The sequence below is a fragment of the Protopterus annectens genome, chromosome 4.part1 (assembly GCF_019279795.1).
Source record: "Protopterus annectens isolate FY-2018-M chromosome 4.part1, PAN1.0, whole genome shotgun sequence".
Taxonomy (NCBI): Eukaryota; Metazoa; Chordata; order Ceratodontiformes; family Protopteridae; genus Protopterus; species Protopterus annectens.
Window position 1 is genome coordinate 446,717,762 of NC_056734.1, and position 9,808 is coordinate 446,727,569.

Consider the following 9,808-nt stretch of genomic DNA (forward strand, 5'->3'; position numbering starts at 1 on the left):
TGTGAGCTGAGTCACAGTATATAGCCTTTACTGGATAATGATCTGACATGTGAAAAGTAACTGTAGATTACTGTCTGTACAGCACATGTCAGTGAAGGCTTCCAACGTGTAGTAATGTCATACATATTGGTGTCAGACGTCTATCTGTTGACACATTCATCCTACTGCATCACCAAGATGATGTCTGTCAGTTCCTGTACAAATGTGCAGATGGCAGGTATCCAGCTTGGATATGTACAGACAACCTATGCTTGACTGATACTGACATGTCTGCCCAGCTGTGTTATAACTGGCATAGATAGGACACAACACCCTGTATGCACCACATGCCACAGGTACCTTCACTACACTACCACAGTCAACAGAACATGCTTGGGTACAGGTCTGCATCATAGACACTAATCATGTGTTTTAATACATGTTGCATACATGTCATCTGGATCACCTCAGTGGCCATTTGCAGGAGGCACCCAGTGGATTGGCTGATGCATGTCACTCTCACCCTGAGGGTCACCACAGTAGTGTCTGTTTATAGATTGCCTGCTGGCATATGGCAGGTGGCATGATACCATTGTGTACACATTCCCTACACTTCCCATCTCTCCATGGACATGAGCCAGGTACACACCTATGACCACCTGCAGTGATGCACCCCAGTACGGACAAATGTGTATGTGTGAATTACTGAGGATATCAGTGTCTGTGTGTTAGTACACCTGTAGTTGGTAATACCATGAGGGCCTTCACACCCACTGCAACACCCATTGCCATAGTTAGATGTGGCTGCTGCTTTACCAGACATTACATGTACCCTGTTACGCTCTTCTCCCTAATGGCTACCTGAGCCTTGCAGTACCAGCACAACAGTGTTGTACAAATGGGTTTATAGGCATGGAATACCCATTGAGTTCTGGCAAGTGTGTGCATGTGTGTATATTTGTAGGGTACAGCATTCCAAGGCCACGTATTCCTATTACAATATGCATTGCCACACAGTATTTACAGATAGTGATGTTGTTGCCCATAGGTGAGGCATGACAATGCATCACCCTACTATGCCTGTGGCTGGTGCATTAGATGCATATCCCTGTAGCATCACTGTTAGGATGTACTATTGGTTGTATTGCAGTCATGGGCAATGTGTGATGGTGGGTATGTCAGAGTGTCATCATGGGTTCCAGTGTGTACAATATCCACAGTGGGGAATGGGTGCTGTGTAAACCGTCATTACACCATGGCACCCCTGGTACATGTCCCATGTACCACTGTATGGTGATCACTGTCACCATCAGCCATACAGGTAACTGATAACACAATCCAGCCCAGATATGCATGTGCTGTGTGCAGCCTACCTGTAACACATTGGACACACTGACAAGTTAGTTAGCACCGATAATCCCAGGTCTCTCAGATGTGTGTCTACCTGTTATGTGTCTGTTAATGTGTATATGATGGTATGTCACACTATGTATTGTCCATATACAACCATTACATCCCTCATTACCATACTGTACATGTCTAGAGATGTTCTGCATTTAACATGTAACCTAGAACACACCTCATCCTAAACACTGTGTGGTGTGTGCAATGAAAGCCACACACATCAGTAGCACTACATACCTAGGTAGGGGTCTAGTCCCTGTGTTGCCAAGTAAGAGTGTGTATGTATGTGGACGGATCTACATCAGGTTGCTGATTATACATGTCCCAGGGGGTTACCTGTCCATGTGGCACAGGCAGTAACTGTTATACAGACCTGTGACATGTGTTTAACTGTACCCAGGATATGTCACAGCCATGATGCCACCACAGTGCAATACTCCTTGTGGAATATGCTGCAGACCATCCTCCTGCTGACACATGTACACCTACAACACAAATGGATAACATTATGGAAACCACAATCACTCAGTGTTACTAACAGCTATAATGCATCATGGCTGGACAGCTACACTACCTGACATGTAAGCATTAAACATTACTGCTGACAACATGTTACACAGCAGTACATTGGTACACTGTAGTACAGTCACAGTGTGCATCAGAACCATATTACCCTGTCCTTGCATTGATGTTATGGATGGCAGGGATGTGGCACTGGTATTATCATATGCACAGGGTGTGTTGTTGGTTTTCCAGAGACCAAGGGTGGGCCATACGTTTGACACCATGTGTGTTGGTGAGGGGTGTAATTAGCTAATATGAGAGTGGTGATGTGGTGTGTGTGTGGGTATGGGGTTGCCCTAGGTGTGTTTGTATAGTATGTGGTATGCATGCACACAGTTCTGTCATGTGGCTGCCCTATACAGGTGTTTCTTGGATAGCTGCAGACCATATCTGGCAGGGTGTACAGTTCACCACCTCTGGCTGCGGACATGCAGGCTGTGCCTGCCAGGGGTTCCATGGGCACGTTCAGGTACAGACCACAATGTGCTACTCTGCCCTGATGATGACAGCAGTCCGCTGGAACCAGGTTCCTCCTGGGATTGGCCAGGGCCAATTGCACATGGCCTGCTGTGTTGTGGTGTGGACAGCCCCCCCTGCAGTGCTGGGGCTGGTACTGCCACGACAGGAGCCCCTTGGTGTCCGAGCATGTCCATGTCAACCACCAGCTGTTGGTGTTGCTGGCCTATGTCCACACGGCCATTGCCCCACTCCCACCACATCTTCAAGCATGGACAATCCACGGTCGATGAGGCCCACCATCTCACCCAACCGTCTATCCATGACCTCGGTATAATCACAGAGGGCACCTGCAAGTTCATGGAAGTTGTTGCTTACAGATGAGAGAATAGCCATCTGAAGCATCAGGTCTTGTCTGGTGTACAGTTCCATATGTGCCTGAGCCCCCATGACACTCTGAAACATGTGCCTGATGGTACCAGTTGTGGCACTTCTGCCAGGGGCATGATGACCATCGGTCCTCCCATGAGCATCGAGGTAGATCTGTCTATGTGGTGCCCTGCCGAACATCCAGCAATACCGGCTGTATCCAGACACAGCAGGCATAGATACCGCATTCTGCTGTGCACCAACTGCCAACTGTCCCTCTTCTATGGCCACTGTTGATGGGGTATCTATAGGCACTGCGACTGTGTGCAGGGTTGGGGTGGCTAACAGGGGAATATCAAACAATGGCACAGTTTTGGCCTCTGACTACCCCACCTGTGCCTCAACAGTCCTATCATCATCTTCAGTGTTTGTATGGACACCAACATCAGATTGCATGCAGGAGGGACCCTGACCCACTTCACCACCTGTGGGGGAAAACAAGAAATGCACTTTAAGGCCGGTACGGCATTGCATAACAGTACACACACACACACACACACACACACACACACACACACACACACACACACACACACACACACACACACACACACACACACACACACACACACACCCTGATATTCCACCATAATACCTAACTGTCCCTGAGTTTACAGACAGTCCCACGTTTATTCACGTGAGTTCCCCATCCTGCATCACACTTGGTAACATACACTCATTAATACCACACATTAATGTATCATTCCTCTAAATGCCTAGACACGTGATCACAACACAAGACCTGTTACTCCATTACCTCCTTGACTTGAGTGGAGTAGGTTTTACAAGGCCTCACTGCTGTCATCTAGTGCTCACCATGGGTATGTCCGGACATCGTGAGCATGGCCCCCATATGTTAGGGGCTACTACGTTCACTCCATAATGTCATGCACTGGTGTGTCATACGTAACTATTGCTCAGTATATGCCAGATCTGCTGCTCAATCAACTTATCATGTGGACAACAGTAATATATGGATACACTCCCTGGTGTTTTCTATTAATTCCCCAATGCATCTGTAGTGCTGCATACGTGGGTAGTCGTTCACCTTTCTGCTGATTGCAATCTTAAGGGTACACCTGGTGTCTAGTTTCCCCTCCCAATGCATGCTCCATGCTACAGACCTTACTATACTATCAGCCATCCTGTGATTACATATCAGACAAATATTCCTGGTGTCTCATGTGTCAGTCCATGTCCATGTACTGCACAATTCCAAAGGGATGCACTGACATATGAACAACCCCACAATCACACATGTGCATACATGGAGACCCACACAAACACACACACATGCACACACACATCCTACATGCATCAACCCCCCTCCACTCCACCAGATTACACTTACAGAAAAAATAACCACCAGCTCACATACACACACCCACACACACCTACAGGTGAGGTTGCACAAACATAGTACACACAGTTCTCCCATTACTCATCTGTCAACATGCATAACATATGGTGCTCAACAGCATACAGTGCAGCTATAGTCAATCCATGCTAGCAACACCATACATGGGTGTGATGCATGGGCTGTGTTAGTAGGTGATGCCACTTCCCCTGGAAAACACTGCACCCATGCACACAGTATTGCTGTGCACCTGCTCTGCACCCTGCCATGTACTGTGTACCATACCTCACAGGTGTACAAACCATTGCTGAATGTGTATTATTGTGTCAGTTATGTCTGCTCTAATGCTCACAGTCCCTATGTGTTTGTCCGACATATACCTGGGATGATATGTGGATAGATCTCATTTGTGAATGCCTGATGTCTGATTTACAGATCTCAACATCAACGGTGCATGTATGACCAATAGGATACTAGTACACTGACAACTGTCAAACCTTACCATGGCTATGGGGAGTGTACACACACTTATTGATATGACACACTCTTCCTTGATATGCCATGGGACCACATCACTGCATATGTTAACATTACATGAGCCTGATATGTGACATATGTCCAGTACATTAACATGCAGTGTCTAACAAATGTGTTAGGTGTGCAGATGCTGACTGTGATGCGTACACTTCATGGGTGCATATGTGTGCACGCCCTTATCATGACAGTTTGTTGCACCTATTGTTATTTGTACTACAGCAGTCACTATTACTGGCAGGGGTATACTACCATGGGCCATCTGCATTTGCCAGTATATGGTCAGTCTGCCCTACACATGTCCTCCAACTCTACATGATTTCAAGGTCTACTCATGTGCATATCCCTTGGAGTTCACACACTTCCGTCACTATTGCTGTGGAGTCAGGGTTACATTTGCCACAGTTCCTGAACTTGACTGTGTGCAGCTACAGCCATTCATAGCATCCTTAGCATCCCTGCTGCATTGCACTTGTGTGTCATGATGACATCCCCTCCCCGCCTTCAACCATTTTGCAGATGCTTGACAACTATGGCCTACACATGTGTGTCAGTTTGCAGTGTCCCAAACACTGAACACCATGTGTAACAGTCTAGTCCCAGCTAATGACTGGCAAACATACAGATGTACACTGGCACCAGCACAGTACAGATGGGGATGGTGGGCCTGAGGAGGGGTGAGGCATTGGTTGTGCAGCACCTGTATCTTACATGATACTGTATGTAGGTTTCCAACGTGGTCATGGTACACCAGTACACATTGCAATGCATGAATGTTGGGAACCTCTTCTGTTATGCATACCCTACCTGTAGAGAGGCCTGGCTGATGTTTCCTGTGGTACAACTGTCACATCTGATTACCCTAACCCATAGGCTACACGCTTGCAGAGTCCAGGCAATTGCTGACACAGGTACCAGTACTTGCTGGACATTCCTGCTACCCCCTCAGTGTTGTGGCACGTTAGTGGGCAGTCCGCATGACCAGTCTGCTACATGTGACATCATTTGTCTTGGATGACCATCTGTTTATTTCCTACATCCTTCCAGTCCCATACATCCTTGCCACATACATGACTGTCTGCACAGTTTGCCACAGCATATGCAATGGTGAGGTAAGGCTACATGTGCAGCTCATGGGTGCTACCTGTTGGGTATGGAGCCCAAGCCATGTCATGTAAGATATGTGCAAGCCACGCCTGCCTCTGTTGCAGGTAAATGTGCACATTTGATGGCCAAATGTCTTGGACAGCAGACCGATACGTGGTGTGACACTGGGGACGTGTACTTGCTGAAAGGTGCATTTCCATGACAAATGCATGCAGCCAGTACCTCAACAGCTGCCTCCACTATATTTTATCTGGAGTGTGTGCACACATATGCTTCCAGTGTTTGTGAAGTTATGTATTCCCCATATTTGATGCCCTAACCTATGATTCTGTATTACACACTCAGTGCTCATGCTGGGACCACATTGCAGTTGTTAAGGGTTGTGGACCACAGTATTAAGATATGTCGTAGTGTAGATCTGTAATAGTTGCCATTGTAATACTGGTATATACACTGTTGTAGCACTGTATAAGGGTGGTGTTTCACACATATGCCTACTGCAGGCCATGTGTGCCACCATTATGTTCATCCCTGTGGATACATTTCACAATGACAGGATGTTAGTTATCTTGCAGGTGTCTGGCATACCCTTCAGATACCTCATCATAGTCACCACTGTGATGCAGTGCAGTTAACAGCAACAATACGTGAACATGTACGGCATGCATTATGGGTAGGTGTGTTAGATGTGTGCATGAAATATACCATAGCCATTACATGCCCAGTGTATTGGCAAGCATGAACATAAACCATCCATAACCATACTCACCAGCTACAGGCTGCTGCCTTGGTGGTATACCAGAGGGACCTACATAAGTGTGTGAGAGATGTGATGTCAGTAGCCACAGCTGTGGCATTGCTACAGGGTGGATGCAGCATTACAGTACATCAACAGTACAACTCCACAATACTACAACTTATGCACATCTGTTTATTACTACTATGCAACAACAGACTATATATATGACATCTCACATATGCATGATCTACCTGTACAGATGTGGATGCATACACAACAGTGGTATACTGATGTGCCCTGTGGCCTTACCTGCTCCTCAGCTGGTGTGTGGGTAGCACCCACCTCCACTATGGCCTCCGCCAGTTGTTGCATGTGTGGGCGGGCAAGTGCCACAAGGCTGGCGAGGAGCTCCTCAACATGTATCAGGAGGGGATGGATAGCATGACCCCCCTGTTGTGAGGTGATCCTCCCAGACTGCAGCAGCATGCCGATGGGCATTGCGAAGCAGGTTGCTACAATGATGCTGGACCTGCTCATAACTGTGGTTATGCAAGCCGACATCAGTGACCCTGTGGACTAGATCATTCCACAAGGCAGTCTGCTCCTGCTGCTCATGGGTTGTCCTGCTGAAGAGCACCTGGTAGTGCAGTACCAGGTGGCTAACAATTACCTAATTTTCATCCTCTGAATACACTGGGAACTGGCCGTGGGACATCTTGCCTGAAAGACATAAAGATGGAAACAGGTCTGAGCAACTCATACAGCAAGGTTGCCATAGTTCTTAAACACATCTCTGTCTTCCCCCACCATATCTGTGACAACAAACCATTCACACAACTCAATAGGATGGCTATAGCTTACCTACCATTGGGACATATATAGTATTGTACCATGCTTTGTGCTATGTGGTTGTAGCCATGTTTCCTGTGGGGGCACTATCATTGCTGGCCTGTTATGGACTATTTCACCTGCATGCCATTGTAAGGGCCACTATGGTTCCATATATGCATGTGGTCTGTTTGCTGATTGCTGCACATCAGTTGTTATGTGTTATTGGGGATATCTAAGCATGCTGTTGGACATGTTCCGGGATTGTGTGGACTATTACTTCCCACATATGTTCTATAACAATGACACAATAGCATGTTTAGGGAACAGTTGCCAGCAGAACCAAGTCTCCCACCTCATCTGGCCATGTTACCAGGCTACATCACATGTGGGACCCACCCTGGGGCCTCCTAATCTACTGGTCCAGCACTACCTTCAGGTGGAACCACCTCAGGGTATGGTGTCCCCACTCAGAGGCACACACAGACATGATCCTGTCACCTGAGGTCAGGTCCAGGGTCCGTTGCATAGGGGGCTCCACAGAGACTTGTGGGATATGCTACAGTACCTTCAGACCCTCAGTAGACAATCACAAGGTCCACATGCTCCTCCTGCTCAGCCTCCAGGCCAGGCACCTTCAGGCCCGTGAAGCTGCTGTTGTGACTAGCAGTGGGTGGGGGCCTTGTTCCCATTGTTTCCATATGAGGGGGCTCATGGGGCTTCCACATCGCAGACCACACCCAACATCTAGGGTGTTTACCAACCACATGTGTCATATACCACCCCTGTAGGCTGTCCTCTATATCTACCAAACCAACCCACCTCCACAAATATACCTGCTATCCTTCCCCAAATTGCCATTCCCAACTTCACAGACAAGGGCAATGTGGTTCCAAGAAAGGGTTCACATGTGATATAAACATCCATGTTGCACACACTTACAGCTGTATATATCTGGGTGTATTGCTATATGTGATGCTCCCTCACACACAGCATGCAGCACTGTGATGGAAATATAGGGGACGTGTATTTATACACATATGTGTGTGTGTTTGTTTGTATATATGTAGACCTACACACACACACACACACACACACACACATATATATATATATATGTGTGTGTGTGTGTGTGTGTGTGTGTGTGTGTGTGTGTGTGTGTGTGTGTGTGTCTGTGTGTGTGTAGATATATTTTATGTTGTATATATGTGTTTATATATATATATATATATATATATATATATATATATATATGTGTGTATACATATAGGTGTCTGTATATCTGTAGACATACATATGTATATATATATATATATATATATATATATATATATATATATATATATATATATCTATATCTATATATATATATATATATATATATATATATATATATATGTACACATAGACATACCTATATATACGGTGTATATTCAGAAATCAGGTCCACAGTCTCTAACTCTCCTTCCTGCACAGCTGCACTGTTCTGTCTTGCTACAACACAGACTGGTGCCACATATGGACACAGCCTAAGATTGGGGGGTATATATAGGGCCAGATTGCAGCTAAGTCTATTACACAACTATGACATTTAAGCATGCTACATTACATGCTAACTTGAGTGTCCTGCAAGTGATGGGCTCTGGAACTCATGTTTTCATCATTATGGCATTACTTCCACCACTGGCTATTGGCCACAGTAATATACATGCTTTCCATTACACAACATACACTATGATGGCTTACATCTTTTCAGTCAGTGCCCCTCTGCACAGTTGATTGGTATGGGCCACTACCCACACGGACAGACTCTATTGTTCGTAGCAGTTGTTCAGCTGAACATCATTACAACAACAACACCTGATGGCACATATAAATCATTCCATATCATCTATCCCATTATTATGGACCAAGTACTGCAGTCAGTTACATGCATATATACTTCACATACCTGTTGTGGGAATGAGGTCTTTTCCGGGTAGCTTCCTTGTAAGGAATTTTTTTTTGTTCTCTTTTGGCTTGGCCTTTAGCCTGCTTTCTTTCTTAGTTTGTTTGATTGTTTTACTTTCACTTTCACTTTCTTTCACTTTCTCTCTCTCTCGCTCTCTCTCCAGTAAATGGATTGAGCTGATTTAAATAGATTGCAGCATGGCTTTTGTAGATGATGCACATGATCAGGTGATGGCCTCGGCACCAATCAGTGTCCTCCACTTGTTACCTGCATGCAGCATGCTGTGTAGTACTTCCAATTACCACTGTCATGGCAACCCACTACTATAAATCCCTACATCATGATGGCGTAGTCCCTTTACCTTTCCTGTATGGTGGACATCCTTCCTGTGTGTGGGCAGCAGTATTATAGACAGCAGGTAGCAATATCTCTTACCAGAGAACTTGCAGACTCAGGCCAG